At 33.3% G+C, this 20,737-nt stretch overlaps 2 protein-coding genes across 2 annotated transcripts in view; both read right to left on the reverse strand.

The window, feature by feature from the left end:
* Nucleotides 1-7,372, reverse strand: part of LOC146997422 (uncharacterized) — a 54,381-nt gene extending 47,009 nt beyond the window's left edge. Inside the window, exon 1 of the mRNA XM_085817742.1 lies at nt 7,308-7,372. The gene's annotated coding sequence lies outside the window, so the exon portion shown is untranslated. The remainder of the gene's footprint in view (nt 1-7,307) is intronic.
* LOC118185166 (uncharacterized) overlaps nt 1-18,329 on the reverse strand; it is a 28,253-nt gene extending 9,924 nt beyond the window's left edge. The window contains exon 1 of the mRNA XM_035354998.2: nt 18,081-18,329. The gene's annotated coding sequence lies outside the window, so the exon portion shown is untranslated. The remainder of the gene's footprint in view (nt 1-18,080) is intronic.
* Nucleotides 18,330-20,737: the final 2,408 nt, after the last annotated feature.

Below are 20,737 nucleotides of genomic sequence, written 5' to 3' on the forward strand. Positions count from 1 at the left end.
TGAAATATAAAACTGACAAGTAAACAGGACCCTTGATAGCAGAAGAACTCTTTGCCGCAGAATCATATTTGATAAAAGAAGTTCAATATGAACATTTTTCTGATGAAATTAATAGTTTAAAGTGTGGACAGTTGATTTCAAAAAACTCAAACATTTATGAACTAAATCCCTTTCTAAGTGAGGAAAGAGTTTTGTTAGTAGGGGGAAGACTACAAAAATCAGCTTTAAGTTTTAGATCCAGACAAAATGGGAAACGTGTTATAAGAAACTGTGTACTGTGTCAGCGTTATACGACATGTCATAGCGCCATTACCTCTATCTAAAGTTAGAGTACTAAGAGTATTAATATTGTGTGATAGTATATTTCTTATCGAAAAAGTAATCTTAATGCTACTAATGTTGTATCTATGCTTAATATTTAAAGTATTGTATATTTAATATTTAAAGAAATGTATATATTAGAAAATTTTAAGGTTGTAGAAATGTATAAGTGTATTTAAAAGTTAATTTAATTCTGAAAGAAAAAAAGAAAAAGACAGGTTTCTTGTAATAATTCTAGTATTTTAGTTGAATTATGAAAATCTTGATTTTGAAATATTATTTGTTTAATATTATCTTCAGTCATATAAATTCTTGATTTAAATCCTGATGCTTGAACAGAAATGTTATAACAATAATCCTTGATGAATTAAAATTTACTTGATATTCTTGAAACATATGGTAAGTTTTACATGTTCTTGATGTTTATGTGACATTTCTTGATTAAAAACTTGAATTTGTATTGAAATGCATAATGATTCTTGAAAATATTCATGTATCGCTGATAATCTTGATTTTTCTGAACTACAGTTCAGCCGGGCCCAGTGTGTAAGAAATTTTTATGTGGAAATATATTTTAATCGCCAAAGAGGGCGTAAATCTTTTCATGATGTTATAGTACTTCTTGTTCTTGGATCTGGCAGTGCCAGTTGAATGTGTGTTAGACGTGAATAAACTTGGCAGTTTTGAAACCTGATTTGTAATGTTCCTTTACCTTTGTGATGTTATGTGTGATTCGAATTAGTGTTTCTTAAATCAGGATAACTTGAAAATCTTGACGGTTATTATAATAATTTATAGGGTGAAATAACTCTTTATTGTTCCAATCAGGTGCAACAGAACTCTGTCTTGGAGTTGTACAATAAAGCCGACACTCGGGCTTGAACTAAAGAGACTAAGAACTAAACTAAATAATCTTAACTAAAAAAGATATCAAACTTCTAACGGAGTTGGCCCCTTAATATTAATTGACTGCGAAACTATCAAGGGCCTAAAGAACGGCCGAACGTAATAATAGCTTGAGAGGCAGAATCTCTGGTTCTCTCTAACTAAGACAGTAACTTGGCAGATAAATAGCACTCTTCCTCAATTTGCATTCAAACGTAATTCTAAAACTACGTTCTAGCCGGAAGGTGTAAGTTGAAATTAAGAAGCGTTAGGAAAGGAACTTTAACTCAAAATTTAACTGTTAGGTAAATTAACATAATCCTTACAATACAAAACAACCTGTCACCTCTGGTGCTTTAGTGGCTTATTGGAGCCTTAAAATATATTAGCTGTGCCAACTGTGCCTAGAGCTTTCAGGTTTGTTCTGATTACCAGGTCTCTCTCTCGGTAAGCAACAGCCGTCTTCTGCCAATCATGCTGATTATGATTTTACTTCTCATTTAACCTATGCCGCTTGACATAAAAATCTACCTGCTATTTACTAAACCTCTAGACTCAGCAAATATGTGACAAAATGAGTCATAAAAGAAAACAATTAGCATAAAGCTAACTGTTAGTAAAACAAAAATAATATTGTTGCGTTTTTCTTTTCTGACACCAGTTGTTATGTTATTTTCTTCCTTTACCTTCGTACGGGGTTCGTAAGAATTTGGAGTGAATAATGACAATACTACTTGATGAAGTATCGAAACACACTTTATTTAGCCAATATTAATCAGGACAGCTCCAAAATCACGTTATAGTCGTCGAAGAACTACTATAAACACGCTGACACAATCAGCGACACAGTCTTCACACTATCAGGCTATAACGGAGGAGAAAGCTTCACTGCAAAGCACCAGAGTACAGCTCCCGACTTTGCTCGGCCGTTCTTGGAACTCCAGGTACTCTCGAGACTCGCCACGCTACAACTCGTGATGCACTCGACGACATGCAGAGCACAGCTCCCGACACTTCGGTTCAGTCGTTCCCGGAGCTTAATACACTCTCTCGACGAGGCACTAACCACGATACACTAAGAGACTCTTCGATGCACTCGACGACCCACTCGGCGCTAGACACTCGCTCAATGACTGACTATCAGCTCGCTAGACGAGGCAAACACTCGATACTAACTAACTCTCCGCGTACCAGCAGGGTTTATATAACTTTTGGCTGGTGTTCGAGAACATTCTGAGCTAAACCGGTAAGAATTCTTTCCAGAAGGTTCTCCATCCGTCCATGGCATATCAAAAATTTTGTCGCCAAATGAACGATTTCTCGCAAAATGTGGCAACTCTGCCTTATCTTGTCATTTTATGGAAACCCTAAAACTGCTTTGCGGGGAAGCCTTCTTACCACACCTATACATTTCGTAACAATATGTCATTAATTTTCTTTCTAATATGTCCAACTATTATAAGCGTAAAATATTTAATGCTACCTGATAAATTTTATAAAGTTGATTTTATTCTCAAATTTGTTTTATGATTATGTTTATTAAGTTATGTTTACTAATAATTCGTTCTACTTGTGCATCCATTTTTTTTCTTCTTAGTATAGTATTACAAAAGTGAAGTTCAGGCATAGCTAATATCTTTAGTTGAATTTACAAGTTCCCATTCGTTGATAGGTCCTTGATCTTTTTCATTAATGCACTTTAAAAGTACTTAATTTGCATGTGCAGAAATGTGTACGAACCCTGAACTCAAATTTAAATAACGAAATAAATGCCAGATTCAAATAAAACAAGATAAAAGAAAAAAAAAGGAAACGTGAATCTATACTTTAAAATAAGATTTGAATATTTATATTGTTTGATAATTGAAAATAGCTGTTTAAACTTATTGTTTATAACGTCCCTTTAAAAATCTAAAACTTCAAAAATCTACATTATTATCGAGGTTAAACCAATTATGTTCATGGGGAATGTCGACAATTTAATAACTAAGAAATTGCTAATAAAAAGAAACCAGTGCAGAGTAAACGCAACATTTCCAGCGTTATAGAAAATATAGAAATTGCTAACAAAAAGAAGCCAGTGCAGCGTAAATGCAAGAAAAAAAATTTCAAAGGCAGGTATTTATTTAGACACTTTTTTATTGTTTAAATAACAACATAAACTTTAATTTAGGTTTTAAAAAAATTAATGATATCATACAACATCATAAGTGTGAAAAAAGGAGCAAAGTTCAGGAGAAACGACGTTCGGATGTAGTCGTTGTCACCCACAAAAGAGTTGAGTTCTTAAAAAAAAAAAAAAAAAAAAAAACAATTTGTTACTTTCTTTGATATCGGATTTCTAACTTGGCAAGTTAATTTCTAATTGTAGAAGTCAAATTTTTTTAATGTAATTTAGTGACAACTAAAACTTGCCAAGTTAGAAATCCGATATCAAAGAAAGTAATAAACTATTTTTTTAAATGACCTGAAGAACGTTGTATATTCCTACAGCTATGATTAAAGGAACTGCTATGGAACTATGTTGTTATGATAATGGAGATTTTTGGAACTGTAGTAATTTTAACGAATAACTCGTGCATTTCTTTAATATTAATTTTAATGCACTTTTATGTTTTGTAGTCTAAAACATTTTATTTTGTCGAAAGATGTTTTCGTAATTCAGAATCTTTGCTTTATTAATTTTCTTGACAGTCTATATTATTTCCGTAAAAATTAAAAATGATTTAATAAAGATAAATTTAAATATTCTTTGTAATTTTTTTTTATTCACAGTACATAAAGTGCTGTGAATACAAAGCCTAACGGATGGCATACTTGCCCTGTGGGCTTGTTATACTTGCTCTACAAAGCTTGTTATACTTGTTTTCCTGTGTACTACTGCTGATAAAACTTACTTAAACTTTACAAAGCTTACAATAATTGTTAGTAGCTGTAGCACACAGGGAGCTTTAGAGAGGTTTCATTAAATTAATTGCAGATTTCTTCTATCATTTATACACAGATACTTTTGCAATGCTATTTAAACACATAAAAGTGTCCCCTCCCCATATATTCTCTTCCTCATCATAACTATGATACTACAAAATCATCTGCAAATCAGAAGCTAATAACATAGTAATAACTTACTGATACTTGTGTTGTAGTAGTAAAAATAAAAATAACTATTTGTTACAGAATCAAAACAAATGTTTCAAAAATCCACCACAATTCAATAATAATAAATACTTAAAAATATCAAAATTTTAAAAATGATGTAACATATATTTAAAATATATTTTACACTCATGTCCATAAATTAAGCATAATGCAAAATCATGCAAAGAAAGAGTTAGAAGCAAAACAAATTTGACTTATTTGTAAAGCTTATTTATTAAACAAAAGGTAAAGAGCAAAAAAAAGATGCTATATGTTTGATATTATTAAAAAAATTAACGATTTTTTCTCCCTGGAGCAAACTACAAAAAAAAACCTATTTACAAAAAACCAATATTACATGGTTGGTATGATTTTTAATACATTGTATGTCTCCCAGACGATGCAATACAGTCCGTACAACGCCTAGGCATGCTGAGTATCAAATTATCGATCTGATCTTGGGGGATATTACACCACTCAAAAAGCAATGCTCTCCGAAGTTCCAGTAGACATGTAGGAGGAGGTTGACGGGCTGCAACTCGTCGACCAAGCATATCCTTCACGTGCTCTACTGGATTCAAGTCCGGTGAGAATGCTGGTCAGTCCATACGGGTGATATCCTCCGATTGAAGGCATTCGCTTACGATGTTTGCACGGTGAGGACGGTCGTTGTCATCCATAAACACAAATTGTGCGCGCATGGCGCCCCGAAACAAACGTACATGTTGTTCCAGAATGACGTCCCGATAGATTTGGCTTGTCATGGTTCCAATTTGAACATGCAGGTCATTTCTGGAACCCAGAATAATTCCACCCCAAACGAGCACTCTTGCACCACCGTAACGGTGTCGTTCAATGATGTTTTCTTGATGGTAACGGGCATCTTGAGCTCTCCATATGAAAGTCCGGCGAGAATCAGACTGCAAGCTAAACCTGGACTCGTTGGAAAACCATCACACAAGCCCACTGTTGCGATGCCCACAATGCATGCTCTCTACTCCAGGCTAAACGCAGGCGACAGTGAGTTGCAGTAAGTGGAACGCATCTGACAGGTCTACGAGCATATAGACCAATCTGCCCTAAGCGTTTGTACACGGTCTGCCTTGAAATTGTCGTACCAGTGGCTGAAGAGAGCTGACGAGACAGGTCTGAGGCTGTGCTTCGCCTGTTTCTTTTGACAGTACCTGCCAAATACCGGTTCTCATTCGGCGTTGTAACTCTGGGGCGACCTATGCTGTAACGTCTACTCACATTACCATCATCTTGGAATCGTTGCCAAAGCCTGGTGATGACACTCTGAGCAATTCCAAGTTCGTCTGATACTTCCAGTTGGGTACGCCCACATTCCAGACGGCCGATAATTTTACCACGTAAAAAATCATCCAAATGCGTCCTTTGTGTCATAACTATTCGGTTATTGCACTGAAATGTTTATAAAGCGCCTGCGAACAATTTTACTTCTTTGCCTGTATTCCTTATATATCACTCTCTTACAATCTCGTCATTGTGACGTACCATCCGTGTCATCTGGTTACTTCCTGAAATTTGCATATGATTCTTGAAGATGTGTGTAGGGATTTTACAGGTTATATATTTATTTTAGAGTTCGATTTCCGTGTGACTCTGAATTATCCTTAATTTATGGACATGAGTGTATTATTGTAAATTCAAAATAACGTCAAGTAAATAAATATTTCAAATATAAATCCACAAAGTGGGGAAAAATAAGAGACTACGTTTAAAACGCTGCAATAATGAATTTTAGGTGATCTCAGATTCATTCATTGTAAACTACAACGTCACACATTCATTAAATGGCCAGATATTAGTCAGATAGTGTTCAAATATCTATTTCGTGCATGCGAATGATAAATTTAGTTTCAACTTTCGTAAATTATTAGCATAAATTATATTTTGTAAGCTTTTTTGAAAAAGAAATGTAAGAAGATAATAGCTCTTAATATTTCGCCATGACGGGAAATTCCCTTTTCTTGCTTCCGGTACTTTCTCACAGATTGAGCGTTAGCGCTTAGATGTTAACATTAAGCGCAAGCATAACTGTTTTTAAAGATCTGAAGCCTTTTATGAAGCTACATAAATGTGTTTCGTGAGCGCTGACACCTTAGCCTGCATTAGTTATATATATATATAAAGTAAAAAGAACAAACGATAAAAGAACTGTGTGGTCAAAAACTTTGCGTATTGAGCTGCAAAATTTTGGTAAAAGTTAAAAGAAATTTCCTAGTTCGTACACTAAAAATTTTCTTAGATACTGTGGTTCCGTGAAAATGTTAACATAAGTAAAATAGGGTGCAATGAAATGTGTTATAAAGATAAAATAAACAATACAAACACTTGAATATTTACAAATAAAATTAAATACTAATTGCAAGCAACATGCTAATCAAAGTAAGGCATATTTTAAACATTAGAATTAAATACTTATTTTACTTATGTTAACATTTTCACGGAACCACAGTATCTAAGAAACTTTTTAGCGTACGAACTAGGAAATTTCTTTTAACTATATATATATACATATCGAGTACATAGCACCTAATACACTTGTGTTCAGTGTTTCTTTCTAGGAAAAAAATTATTACATAATCCCTCAGATATATACATCGATGCATTAAGAAAACTTTGAAAAATGGAAAAGCGCATGCACTCAAGCTAATGAGAACACTATTTTCATCATCTCGAAAATTTTTAAAATATCTAGATTATTCCTTTTTTATTTCTGTAAAATAAAAAGATGTCATAAATCACAGAAAAAGAATGATTAGAACTATTCTTTCCTCCCCTTTCTCCTCGTGATGATCAGAATCTTAATTACAAAACCATCTAACACGTGCAATACTTTAAATATCTGATTATATGATAATGATATCTATCTAATTAAAAAATAATGACGACCAGGCTGAGAATATATACAACAATGTTAAATAAGAAGATAAGCTTACCTCAACACTGAGATTATCGGAAGTGAAATCCTCATCTGAGACAAGAAGTCCCTCCCCTCTCTGAAAGAGAGATTCCGAACTATTTCAGCTTTCACGGCGGAAACGAAACTGTTTTTAATATTCGCTTAACGAAACTTCCAGAAGCGTTTATGACGTCATACAAAATAAAGTTATTTTGGATAGACTAGATGCGTTATCTCAGGTTTCCGCAGAGCTCTGATAAAATTTAACTGATTTGTTTCTGAATTCTCGACGCCTTCGCATTCTCAGCATTGATCTTTAACGGAAGGCCTATGATACTGAAGTTTCTAAATATAATTACTTAGCTTAGTCTGAATAATTTTTACCCTTTTGCTTAATACCCACCCATTTACATCGTTTGCTTATTTTCCGCATCAAAATTGCTTTTCATTTTAATTAGATCTGTCTATTGTCCATCGTATTGATTAGTGAACTTTTGTTCGTTCGCAAAAATATGGGAACTTTAAGAGTTGTAAGGATTATCTTAATTTACCTAACAGTTAAATTTTGAGTTAAAGTTACTGTCCTATCTTTTCTTAATTTCAGGCTTACAACTTCCAGCCAGAACGTATTTTTAGAATCGCGTTTGAATGCAAATGAGGAGAAGTATTTAACTGTGAAGTTCTGACTTCGTTAGAGAGAACCACTTCTTTCACTTCACTAGCGCGAGTCGCTTTTTTTACGCTACTCTCTCTTAAACTATTATTACGCTCGACCGAACTTTAGGGCCTTGATAGCTTTGCCGTTATTTAGCATTGAGGGGCCAACTCTGTTAGAATCTTGATAGTTTCGACTATATTTTTTTTAGTTAAGATTAATTACGTTTTAGTTCTTAGTTTCCTAAGTTCAAGCCCGAGTGAACCCGAGTTCAAACCCTTTATTGTAAAACTCCAAGAAAGAGTTCTGTGAAATTTTATTGGAATAATAAAGGGTAATTTCACGCTTCGTACGTTTTGTTTTCTGTCTGACGAACTCAAGCAATTATTCGCTAATCAGTTCTTAAGATTCTTAAACTTTAACTGTAACTTAAAAGCACACAGGTTAGAATCTTACAGTGTAATATATTGAAGTTTGTAACAATTAATATTAATTTACTTTACTTTTATCTCTAGTACATTCCTGTTTCAAATCCATCACTAAACAATTAATATTTTCAGGTTCCCGCTTTTGTTAGAACCTGATTTCTCAAAAAGGGGGATTTTTCCTTTGCCATTTTTTCCTCCAAAGAGGGGATTTTCGAAGGGACCTACTAGATCGTGAAAAGATAGATTTTGCAGGAAAAGACTATGTTTGGTTGGAATTACGTCCCTCCCCCCCTCCTTCGAAAAAAAAAGAAAATTTTAAATGTAGGCAACAGATAAGCTCAGAGAATCCAACTCAAACGTTTCTCTATATATATTTATTAAAGCAGCTTTCGACAGGCGAGTGGAAAGACAGGAAGAAAATTTTGACACAATCCAAGTTCAGCTAATCTGCCATCTTTACTTCTTGGCACATTAGAATCATTCTTCGTAGAAAATATACTTTTTGATCATAAACAATTAAAATAATTTCTCACACACATAGGTAAAAGGAGGCGACATCAAACAGAGCAGCGGGGAAATTTTCGGCAGTGGCGGAAGCTAGGAAAGGAAGATGACGTAGATAACTTGCGAGCGGTATTTATACCGAGTATATGACTCTAATCTGTGAATGGTTAATTTTAGTATTAGTTACCTTTTTCAACAAGCGTTATGTAACATGGAAAGATCTCGGATTTGGGAGAACAGATGCATTTAGGAGGAGAGCATAAAATTTACAATCGTTAATTTCGTGGTCACGAATTATTTCTTAAAGCAGCAATCGTATTTTGTTGTATCTTACACACACACACACACATATATATATATATATATATATATATATATATATATATATACACTTCTGCTAAAAACATAAGCGGCAAAGGTAAACACATATAAAACAAAAGCTACTCAATGGATATCCGTGAAGTTGATTCAAGAGGACATTATTGGTTTTGTGGCATTACCAACCCCAATAGCAAACGATAAAGCAAAGTCATACAGAAACACGTGATACGAACATCACATTGCAAAGGCCAAATGGGTCGGAAGAATGTGCAGTGGAAACACCACGCTAATAACAGTTATGATACCCTCTAACTGAAAGGCATGCTTGACAACAGCGAGGCAACCTGGCAATAGTGTTGTTGATTACTTGTTGTGGTAGTGGCTGTAGCAAAGAAGAGTGTCGGAGCTCATGGAACGTACCTGGAGACTCACTGCACCTGTTAACAGTTGTTCCAACATGTTCCACATATACTCTATGGTGGAGGTTCCCAACCGTATTCCCGCGGACGCCTTGGCTCCCGCCGGCTGTTTAAAGCGTGCACGCCGCTGTGCAATCGCAATAGAAATGTTTTAGTTTTCAATAAAATTCTATGTGAAAGTTTTCTCATTTAAATGAAATAGAAATTGCGCCAAACACAGATACCAGCACTAAGCGAAATGCGACCGATGTGCATGTATTAACTCTATCCAAATTTCAATTTGTATTAAAAACGTAAATGGTGCTCGCTGTCCAACAGAAAGAAGAAAGGAGAAGAAAGATTGGGGACCTCTGCTCTATTGGATTCAAGTCTCGAGATCTAGCAGGCCATGACAGATGTGGAATGGTTTTACTCTATAGATAATTCCGCACCACTCGAACTCTATGCGGGCGGTCATCCATAAATATCGCGCCAGTACCCATTGCAGCGGAAAAAGGAAGCATTAAAGGGGGACGGAACCACCAGGAATCTTGCAGACGTTGCGGCCGTTCCTTTGCCATCCCAACCCATACAGGTAAGCCTTCTCCTTTGTAATGGTCTCTTTTGACGATCTTTTGTGCCCGAAAACGTGTACTTGGCTCTTGCCGTATCATTGCAGAATCTGCCGTTCAGCATGTTAAATCGACACTGATCTGTAAAGAATATGTGGCCCCACGGGTCTGGTGTCCAACTGCGATGTTCATGGGTCCAATTCAGTCGCGCTCTGAAATGCGATTGGGGCAAAGGAACGCAAACCACAGGTTGCCCGCAGGAAGTCCATCTTCATGTAGTCGACTCGGCAGAAGTGGGTTATTGTCCGTTCTGCAGCAGATAGATACGACGCCAACTGTCGTGTTGTTAGTGATCTACGTCACCTTACATATTAGCGAAAGGAAGCTATCGTCTGCCGTTGTGGTAATCCTCCGGCGTTCAGACTCGCGTCTACTCATGGAGGTAAGAAAGGAAGAAGTGGGCAACCGGCACTAGAAGTGAAGCACTGCTTCGAAGCTTCGATCACCAGATGGGGTGTTTTTTGTTTACATTCAGAAGCTCGCTTGACAGTGTTCTGATAGTTTTTCGAGACACGACAGTTCCATACAAATCGAAAAAGGGACACTTTCTCATGAAAGAAACATTTGTAGTGTGATGGATAATCGCAATTTGTATAGTTTACTGACATTTACTCAAAAATCACATCTTGGTTATTTTTCGATAACTAACAACAGCGATTTTGATTATGAATTTGTTTTATAAAATTCTAAGCTGTTGAACTACAAAAATATAAATTTTAACAAAAATGTTATGCTTAAAGAATGAAACATACCTTACGGTGCCTTTAAAATTGTGTACGTCTTTCGATACCCTTGATAGAGTATTCGCTACTTTTATTTTATTTTTCAAACGTCAAAATGTTTTAAATAAAACAAATTTTTTTCACATCCATATATTATTGTAACATGTACCTTTTAAAATTTTTTAGAGGAGAGGCTTTACTGCTGCTCATTTTAAACCCATCGTTTTAATTTTATATATCTGAAAAATAATCACTTTGGGCTTACACGTTTTACTTATTTGGGTTAATTAAAAATAAAATATAGTGAATGCACAGAAATTAAAAATTTGCACATGCCGGAAATGAAAAATATGAAATATGTATGGGTATTTATGCATGTGCTTGCAAAAAGCATGTATCTGCCTTTAACAAAATACATAAATATTCATTAAATTATTTATAAATGTATTTGAAATGAGGAATTTGTTCATTTATAAACAACTGTGAAGAAATCTAATTATTAATGGTATCTAATTTATAATGATTATAAATGTTATCTAAATATATAATAACATTAATATTGAATTGTAAACATAAATTGAAATCCTGTTGACAAATACGTTATAAAACTATTTAAGCAAGAATTGTTCGTACTGGAAAGCAATCTGTTAAAAGGCATTGTAAAGCAAATGCTATGAGATGCGCACTTAAGAAAGTAATAAAGAGTTTTGAAATATGTATTGTTGAAATTAAGGGTAAAAAATCTGATAAGTATAATTTAAAGAATTATTCCTCTTACATTTTATAATAACTCAATTACAGGCTTTAAATAATACTTAAAAAAATCCTTATTTTATTCCCTTTTAGAAATGTTCAGAGAAAGTTAATTACTATTTAAAGTATTTCACTAATTTCTAATAATTCTCTAATTTAAAATGAACCGAATAGAGCATTAATTATAAATTGACTTATATTTTTCGATTTAAAAGATGCCTCAGAAGCCAAAAAATCATGCCATATTTAAGAATGTGTTTTAGGAAGAAGCTCTATAAATAGAAAAGAAATAATGCATAATTTTAATATTAATAATACAATAAACTTTGATCTTAATTTTTGTACCTTAACCGAATAAAATCGAATTACCTTAATTTTTTTTTGTATTGTAATTAACGAAAACTTGTGAAAATATTTCATTCAAATTAAACCATTCTGAGAAAACTGTTCTGCGAAAAGTATAGCCTTTAATTCCATTCAGAATGAAATGTTGTTTAAAAATATGTTGTTTTCATATACTTAGGACTCTGAAGTGTTGTAGAAAAAGAAAATATATACATTTATATGTATATTTACGACGTAATTACAAAATATTTCCATCCGATCGCGTTAAAAATCCATTGAACTTAATGGTAAATGACCCAATGTTTTGGTCACCTCGTAGGGATCGCTAGTGTTTCAGAGCAGGGTACGGGAGAAACCTGTTTAGGGCTACTCCGTCTTACTTCCTACCTCCATGCGTCTACTACAGGGGTTTTGATTGCCCTGGTAACAATTCCACAGCCTATTGATGACACTATGATGTGCATTTAGCTCTCTCGCAACAGCGGGTTGTCTTGGACTGGCTTGCAACATCCTGACAGCCCTCCAACGTATTTCATTGTGCAGATGATGTCTTCAGTTCAAGCTTTCCACTTTGGCTATCTCAGATTACGCGGAACTATCGAACTGACGCATAGGTCCAGCATGCCTTTTTTAAGGCGTTTGTGGTGTGACACCGGGAATGAGTTTTATGGTCATTCTGATTGCCTATTTCATGCGGCGATGCAATCTGTACCTTAAATGTATATTGTATTATTGCGTGCGTATGGGTTCGTAATAAACTGAATGCACAAGTCTGATGAAAAGTGAATAAAATGTATTATTATCTCGAGAAATAAAACAAAATGCTGAAATTTCCTCGGATATATTCGTTCAATATCGCAATATCTCACAGTCGTTATTACAACGTTTTATAGAACGCAATTCAAAATAGAGAAAGCTAATCCGATCTTACTGCGAAATTGTTACAGTCAATAACAAAAACTTAGTAAACAACTGAATTGAGATATTTTGTCCCGCCTTTATAAGCATTTTAATCGTGCACGAGAATATTCTGGTATTTTTCTGGATAGCAAAAGAGTACAAGTACGAGATATTTATTTATTTAAATGTTAAATGCGCGTGCTCCTATATTTTAATTTTTTCGGTGTAGCTATCTCTTCAAATCAGTTTCGTGCTGCATTGTACGGGGAAATGAAACAATTTAATTGCAAATTCTACTAAAAATAGCTAAATAAATACAAAACCCGTAAAAGTGTGTCTTATTTCCCCTTTTTATATTCGCAACTTTTCGTTTAGCGTTTGTTGCTTATTTTTAGTGTTCGAGTGTATATATGTATTTATATATGTATAAACGTATGAATTTAATACATTTATGTGGTATGATAAGGTATAAGTTTATATGTCTTTTCCAAAGTACTAAAGTGTTTCCAGTTTTACATACTATTTTAAGAATGCAGAGCTTTAATTCAAAAATAATAATAATAATCTTTCTGGAGTGAGGCATTCTGATACACGGTGACAAGGTGGGAAAAGAGGTAAAAAAAACTGAGACGCAAAGCTTTGTAATAACTTTCGGTTGTAGCACATGTATTCGCATGGAAATACTGTACTAGGTCTTCGGAGATGGCTTTATATCGGCGAGAAAAAAGCCATGTCTGGAATCTATATTATACATGTTAAGTGTTTTGTTACATCCCAATGATTTATAGTTTTTCAAAAGCTCCCTATTTTACATGTCTGTAATTTTCTACCTTTAGGTTGTTTCATAACAACTTTAACGTCCCATTACATTCTAAAGGGATTTTCATGCTAAAATTAGATTCACGCGTGTAGAGTTCCTCACTCCTTTTGTCTAAGATGAACGTTGAGGACCCTAGTGAACTGTGTAGCCACTAATCGCTCGGTTCAAATATATAAAGATGTAGACTCAAGAGGGATTAAAATACCCTTTATTTGACTAAAATAGGAATAACAGTCGGTCCCTTTCTCGGGCTTACAACAAAGCCTCCACTTGGGCTTGAACTCAGAATAAGAAACAAGAACTAAACTGTAACTAACCAATGGAGACTTAGCCGAAGCTGACCACAAGTATCTAACGTAGTTGGCCCTCTAATTTAAACTAGCAGGCGAATATCAAAAGGCACGTAATAATACGGCCGAGCATAACAGCTTCAAGAAAGATTTAGCCGGAAGGCATAAACGCTCTACTAAAGACTCCTAGCTCTCTCTTTCGACATAAGTTGAACTTTCCTTAAATACGTCTTCTAACTCATTTGCATTCAATGCGATTCTAAAAACTCATTCTGGTAGGGAGTTGTGAGTGGAAACAAGAACTGCTAGGAAAGGGACTTTAAAATTAAAATATACCTTTCATACTATTCGGACACTTTCGCATAAATAAGAGAAAAAGGTAATGTTTATGAAAATTAACGGTGTACCTTATACAGTTCCTGGAGTTTTGATGGAGAGCACACCGGGGGACGGATCTGAGGGTCTCCCATCCCTCTTCCACTGCCGTCAACCTCTAGAAAGGGCTTTCGGCTCGCCTCATATTTAGAGTGCCCCAATGCCGTACATAAACTATACATTTACAAATATCCATGTCTTCTCCGGGATTCGAACTTGGGCCATTCGGCACGGTTGGCAGAGTCACTAACCACTATCCTGGTTAAGCGGCATTCTTTAGTATGCTTGATATAAGCAAGTGGCATTAAATAATAATAATTTCTATTACAAAACAAAACTGCATTTAAGGCTTGGTTTATTTAATTATCACAAACTACTGGAATGTTATCAGCCTCGAGGGAGGGATGCTTTCGTGGAGCGACTTTCCGAGGAAAACTGGCTCGTGTACATGTTACACATGGGGGAAACTACGAAAACGCCCATATAGCCAGCCCATTCGCTTTGATTTGAAACTCGGACAGAACTACCAGTTGCAGCAACTTTACCGTTCGACCGCTAGTGGACAGTCTTCTTTTAAATTTTTTTCCTAGGAATTTATGAACAGCCTTCATTCTTTGTCCATTCAATGGTTGGAGGCTGTTCAAAGTTTTTCGAAAATTCAAGTAATAATTCTTCACTACACTGTAAATAAAAAAAAAGTTATATTTTCAATTAGGAAAGGAATATTTCAGAATCACATCTAACTGCTCCTAACCTTAAGATTCTTTTTATTTATTTACTTATTTATTTCATTAATTTATTATATTAGAGACTCTATTCCTTTAATATTGATAATAATAACGAAACTTGATCTTTTGGTAAATCAAAATCATTAATAATTTAAAAAGGACTAAACGGAACAGTATTCATGTCGGCTTGAGATTGCGGTGTCAGTGGTAAATTGTAATGAATTAGAATCTGATTTTGAATATCTTATTTTATAATCCAAATCATACCAGAAAATTTTTACTAATACTTTCTTCTGTCTAAATTTTAGGTTATGGATAATAAAGGTGGAAAAATCAATAATGTTGTCTAAGTATAAAATAAGTGTCTTCGTCAGACTTTATCACTTGCTGAAGCCCAATGCAATTACCACATTCAAATATTCAAGTTTAATACATTATCGGTCATTATGATAGAAATCATTATGTACGAGATCCCATTTTGTGCCAGATGATATTAATTTTTATTATTTAAAACTAATATCATATATATTCTATATTATTAAAGATTTACTTAAAACTATCCGCCCCCCTCCCAATACTGAAGCCGAGCTCTTCTGCTCTTGACATTGGTTTTATTTGTTTATTGGTTAAACCTGCACTGACGTACGTTATGTTTTTTTATTAAAAACCACATGTCAAGAATCACATATTAAAACAGTAATAAGTATCTGAACATAGAGACGTCGCATGAGAACACCAAAACAATAAGCAGATCAAAGTTAAATCAAGAATATTGGAATAAATAATCACCTTAATGACTTAAAAATTATGAAAAATGGGACAAAGCCATTCCTTGAAATCTTGTATTTAAATCGTACGGGTGAAATATATAATAAAATACATTTTTCTCTTATTGCATTATGTATACAACATTATGTATATGTTACAAATCATTTCTTTATACAGCTGTAATAAACTTCAAGCTAAAAAATGAATGGGATTCATTTTATAACATAATTTATAACACATAATTTTATAACACTTTAATTTTTAAATTGGTCATAACTGAAACTCTAAAATGAAAAATAATCGAGTAAGTAACGAAAAGCATAAAGAGAAAAAAAAAATTATTTAAACATACTCTAAAACTATATTTTTTATTTAAAGGCTATTTTAAAGGTACAAATTAGCTTGTGCAAAAGGTTCTACACGCAAAAAAATTCGTGTAGCGTTCTCATTAATAGATGGCGTACGCTACCAGCTGATAAAGCGTAACGGCCGCCCTGGAAACTGCTTACTGAACCAAACGTTAAACACGAGCAAAACATTAATAATTTCCAAAAATAATCGATTACGATTATAATTATTGTAATCAGATGTTAAATATGAACAAAACATTGAGAATTTCATAAAATAATCGACTACGCAAAATTGAATTAAAACAGTGAAATTACAGTTGCTTAATAAACATCTGATGCTTAATAAATTTCAAAACGAAAATTACTTTAAAATATATACAAAAAAATTTATAGTCTAAAGACTATTTCCATTAGCTTGATTCACACTTAAAAAGAAGGGCCACCAGCGGCCGAGCGGTAAAGTCGCTGAACACTGGTAGTTCGGTCCGAGGTTCGAATCCCGAGAACGGGCTGGCTGCATGGGCGCCTTCGTGGTTTTCCCCATGTGTAACGTGTATACGAGCCAGTTTTCCTTAGAAAGTCCTCCACGAAGGCATTCCTCCCCTTAGGCAGATAGCCCTCGAGGCTTTGCCATAATCACACACACACACACTTAAAAAGTATGAAATAAAATAATTATATGATTTCTTGAACACAATACTCCAAAACTGCAGTTGCTGTTTTAATATCTTTATATTTGTTTATGAAAACCTTAAACGCAGCTGCAGTTTTGGAGCATTGTGTTCAAGAAGTCATATAATTATTTTATTCCATACTTTATAGAGCGAATCAAGCTAACAGAAATATTTTACTTTTATTTATTTATTTTTTAACTTTATTTTCTTTTATAGAACTCCTATTTATTTTTGTTTGTGAAAATAAATTTCACAAAATACGTTTCATATATTCCAGTCATAAAAGATAAATATATTTCGAAATAAAGTTTAATACGAAACTGAACATAATTTCATATTTAAAGTAACGTTACTAAATCATGAGAAAGACTGCATTTTATTAACTAATTTTGAAAAATACTGCCGGAATGATTACGATTTTCTAACGAACTAAGCTTTTAGTTAACTGCAGTTAAATATGTATATTATTCATTTTAGTTTCAGTAACTCTGAGATTTTACCGTAATAGGATGAGTTATATATGGTTTTGCAAAATAATAACGAGCTATCCCTTTAATAACATAACTGAAGTATTTACTGATTTTAATCATTATTTATTTATATTTGGAAATGCAATGTTAAAATAATATATTTTCTCTACCCACAGTGGAATCATACCACAACATTTCGCTTTGTATTTTTCTACATTTTGACAGAAATAAATATTTTTCCTTGATAGAGATAGTCTAATAATCTAAAACTGTAGCATCAGTCCCATTAAAACATAAAAATTATTATCCACTGAAAAGGAAAATTTCTATATATCAAAAAGTATTTTAAGGTTTAAAATTTTAAACATATTGGAGCACAGGATCAAGGTAGTTGTATGTCAAAAATGTTTTGTTAAGATCTTTAAAAAAAAAAGAAAGAATAATAAGTGTTTAATTTTTAAACAAAAGAAATTAATTAATTAGAACTAAATAATGTTAATTCTGAGAACATAACAATTTTACAATTGATTAATTCTATTTTCGAGTAAGTACCTTTAAAACTAGACTATCTTGGGTTATCACTGATCTAAAGCAGTTAGATTGTGAGAGAAAGGAATTAGGTCAATGAAATTAAAAATAAAATAAAGAATAATAGTAATAAAGTTTTTGTAACTTACTGCCAGCGAAACTGGTGAGATGATATTTTAATTTTTTCATGTAACAAATTCGTAAAGTCTCTAAAGATTAACTTAATCCATTTTTAAGACCACACTGCTGTGAATGCTGCTGGTCTCACTTTCACTTTCACTTACCTAGAAAATTAGTACTTCAATTTTCACTTCTAAATTAGTTTAATTCGATAAAATCATGACTGTATCTTAGTCATGATTTTAATTAGTGAAATAAAGGAAAACATATCCTCGCTGAGCTACTCGTTTTTGAGTTATGCGCGAAACATACGTACGTACCTACAGACTTTACAAAAAAGTCTCTTCTGAATCCATTTCATAATCTGATTTTGGATAAAGCGCCCTTTATTCTCTCTTTACATACACATGACATGCAAAAAAACATTCTTAAATTGCATATGATAGCGGGCGAAATAGTTATTTTCGTTGAAATATGATACACGACACTGTAATCACGATACTGTAATCACGACATTTTTCGTGATTACAGTACTTCCTTTATTTCGTATAAGGAAGTAAAAAGGGAAATTTTCAAGCATTCAGATGATATTTGAATTTATATTTACCATTCCAACTTCCAATGAGTATTTTGAACGATGTTTCCCTTCAATGAATAACTTATAGTGGGGATAAAATAAACAGAATAATATACCGGAAAATATTAATAATACCGGAAAATATTAATGCCGAACTGCAGATCTACAATAATATAAAAATTGAAATAAAATTATTTTCTAAGAAATAGTAAAAATATAAACATTTTGGAGACACCTATGAATAATATTATATGAGAGACACCTACGAGATTAATGTAATATTTATTTTAATGTAATATTTCTCGATTATTTTCATATAATTTATTAATATATGTATGTATTACTCACGTTATTTTTTACTTATGTATTTATATTAAATACTGTATCTTTGGGTAAAATATAAAATAAAACATATTTGGCTCATATTGCATTATATATTAAGTTTGCTGCAAATCATTTCTTTAAAAAGCTGTAATACACTTCAAGAGAAAAAATAAAGGGGATTCCTTTTTTTTATAATAGTTTTTTAAAATGGTACTAACTCAAGCTTCTAAATGAAAAATAGCCAAATAAGTTACAGAAGAAGAAATAAATCATAAAATAAAGAAATGATAAAAAAGTACAAAAATTATTTAAACATAAATCATCATAAAATTATGCGGTCGCGCTATTTTAGATGCTTCTCTTTTATTGAACGTATATTTGTTTTTTGTTGTGAAAATAAAATAGTTTCACAGAATACGTTTCATAGATTCCAAACATGAAAAATAAATTTACAGTGGCTCATACAAATGTTCGTACGCTTAAACGAATTTCAGTGAAATATTGCTTTATTCATCAATAAAAAATAATATTTTAAAATTAAAAATTTTTAATATCTATAAATTTCTTTTAGCAGAACTACATTAGTTATTTTATGAACATATTAAAATTTCTTTTTGGAAAGTCAATAATAAAAAAGTAACAGAAAAGTTATTTCTTGCGCCTTCTTAGCATGCCTTCGTGATGTGTGTGTCTGTGGGGGGGGGGGGGGTCAGCATGCTCGGCGCTTATTCGAGAGGCCCGTGGATCAAGTCCCGGGAAAGGTGTTGCTCATTTCTCATCTCTCCTGTTTTAAAAATACCTAATGGCTCTCCAGTGGCGCTCGAACTAAAAAAAAAATGCGCTGAATGCTAATTCTTCACCACCAGGGTTTGGCGATTGGGTCCCCTAATCCGCAGTCGCCCTTTAAAAGGGGGAGTATATAAGGTATTATTTCTTCATCCTTCTTAGCATGCGTTCGTAGTGTAGTGGTCAGCACGCTCGACACGAATTCGAGAGGTCCATGGTTCGATTCCCGGCCAAGGCAGTGCTCATTTTTCATCTCTCCTGCTTTCAAAAAATATCTAACATCTCTGCAAAGTTACTTCAAAACTCTTCGTACGGCTTGAAGAAATTTGCATATATTAGTAAATATTGTAGTATTTCTGTCAGTTAGTATTTTGTAGTATATCCTGCAGTATTTATGACCGCTTTCAAACTTCTGGGCATAGAGTTAACCACTTCTTTTTTTTTTTTTTTTTTTTTTTGTAATATATGCATCAATGTTCTTCCATTCTTCAATCATTACTGTTTTTAGTTCAGTTTTTGTTTTAATGTTGTGTCTTCGTATTTTAATCTCTAATTCTCTCCAAATGTGTTTCGTTGGGTTTAAATCTAGTTCCTGGGGTGGTGTTTTCAGAACATGTGCACAATTATAGACACCCAAAAGGCGAACGTTGAGGGCCATGTACAGAGAATCCTTACCCTGATAAAAAAAAAATGAAGTTGTTTCCAGTATCCAAATTTTGAATTATCTTTTAAAATCTTTTAAATTATCTTTTAAATACTTAAATAAAGAGCATGATTCCTCGTGCCATCAATAAATACTAAATTATTAAATTCTGATGCTAACATGCACCCTCACACTAGAACGTCTCTACCACCATGCTTTACTGTTCCAACCAAGATTTTGGGATTAAGCTCCTCATTTTTCTTTCTCCATACGCCCATCGGAACCCAAAATGTTAAATATGCTTTCATCTGCAAATAAGGCGTGATTCCACAGGGCTTAGGTTTTATTTACCACTG

Source organism: Stegodyphus dumicola, chromosome 5 (genome assembly GCF_044657685.1).
Source record: "Stegodyphus dumicola isolate Sdum_Otavi_A_Nest chromosome 5, ASM4465768v1".
NCBI classification, from domain to species: Eukaryota; Metazoa; Arthropoda; class Arachnida; order Araneae; family Eresidae; genus Stegodyphus; species Stegodyphus dumicola.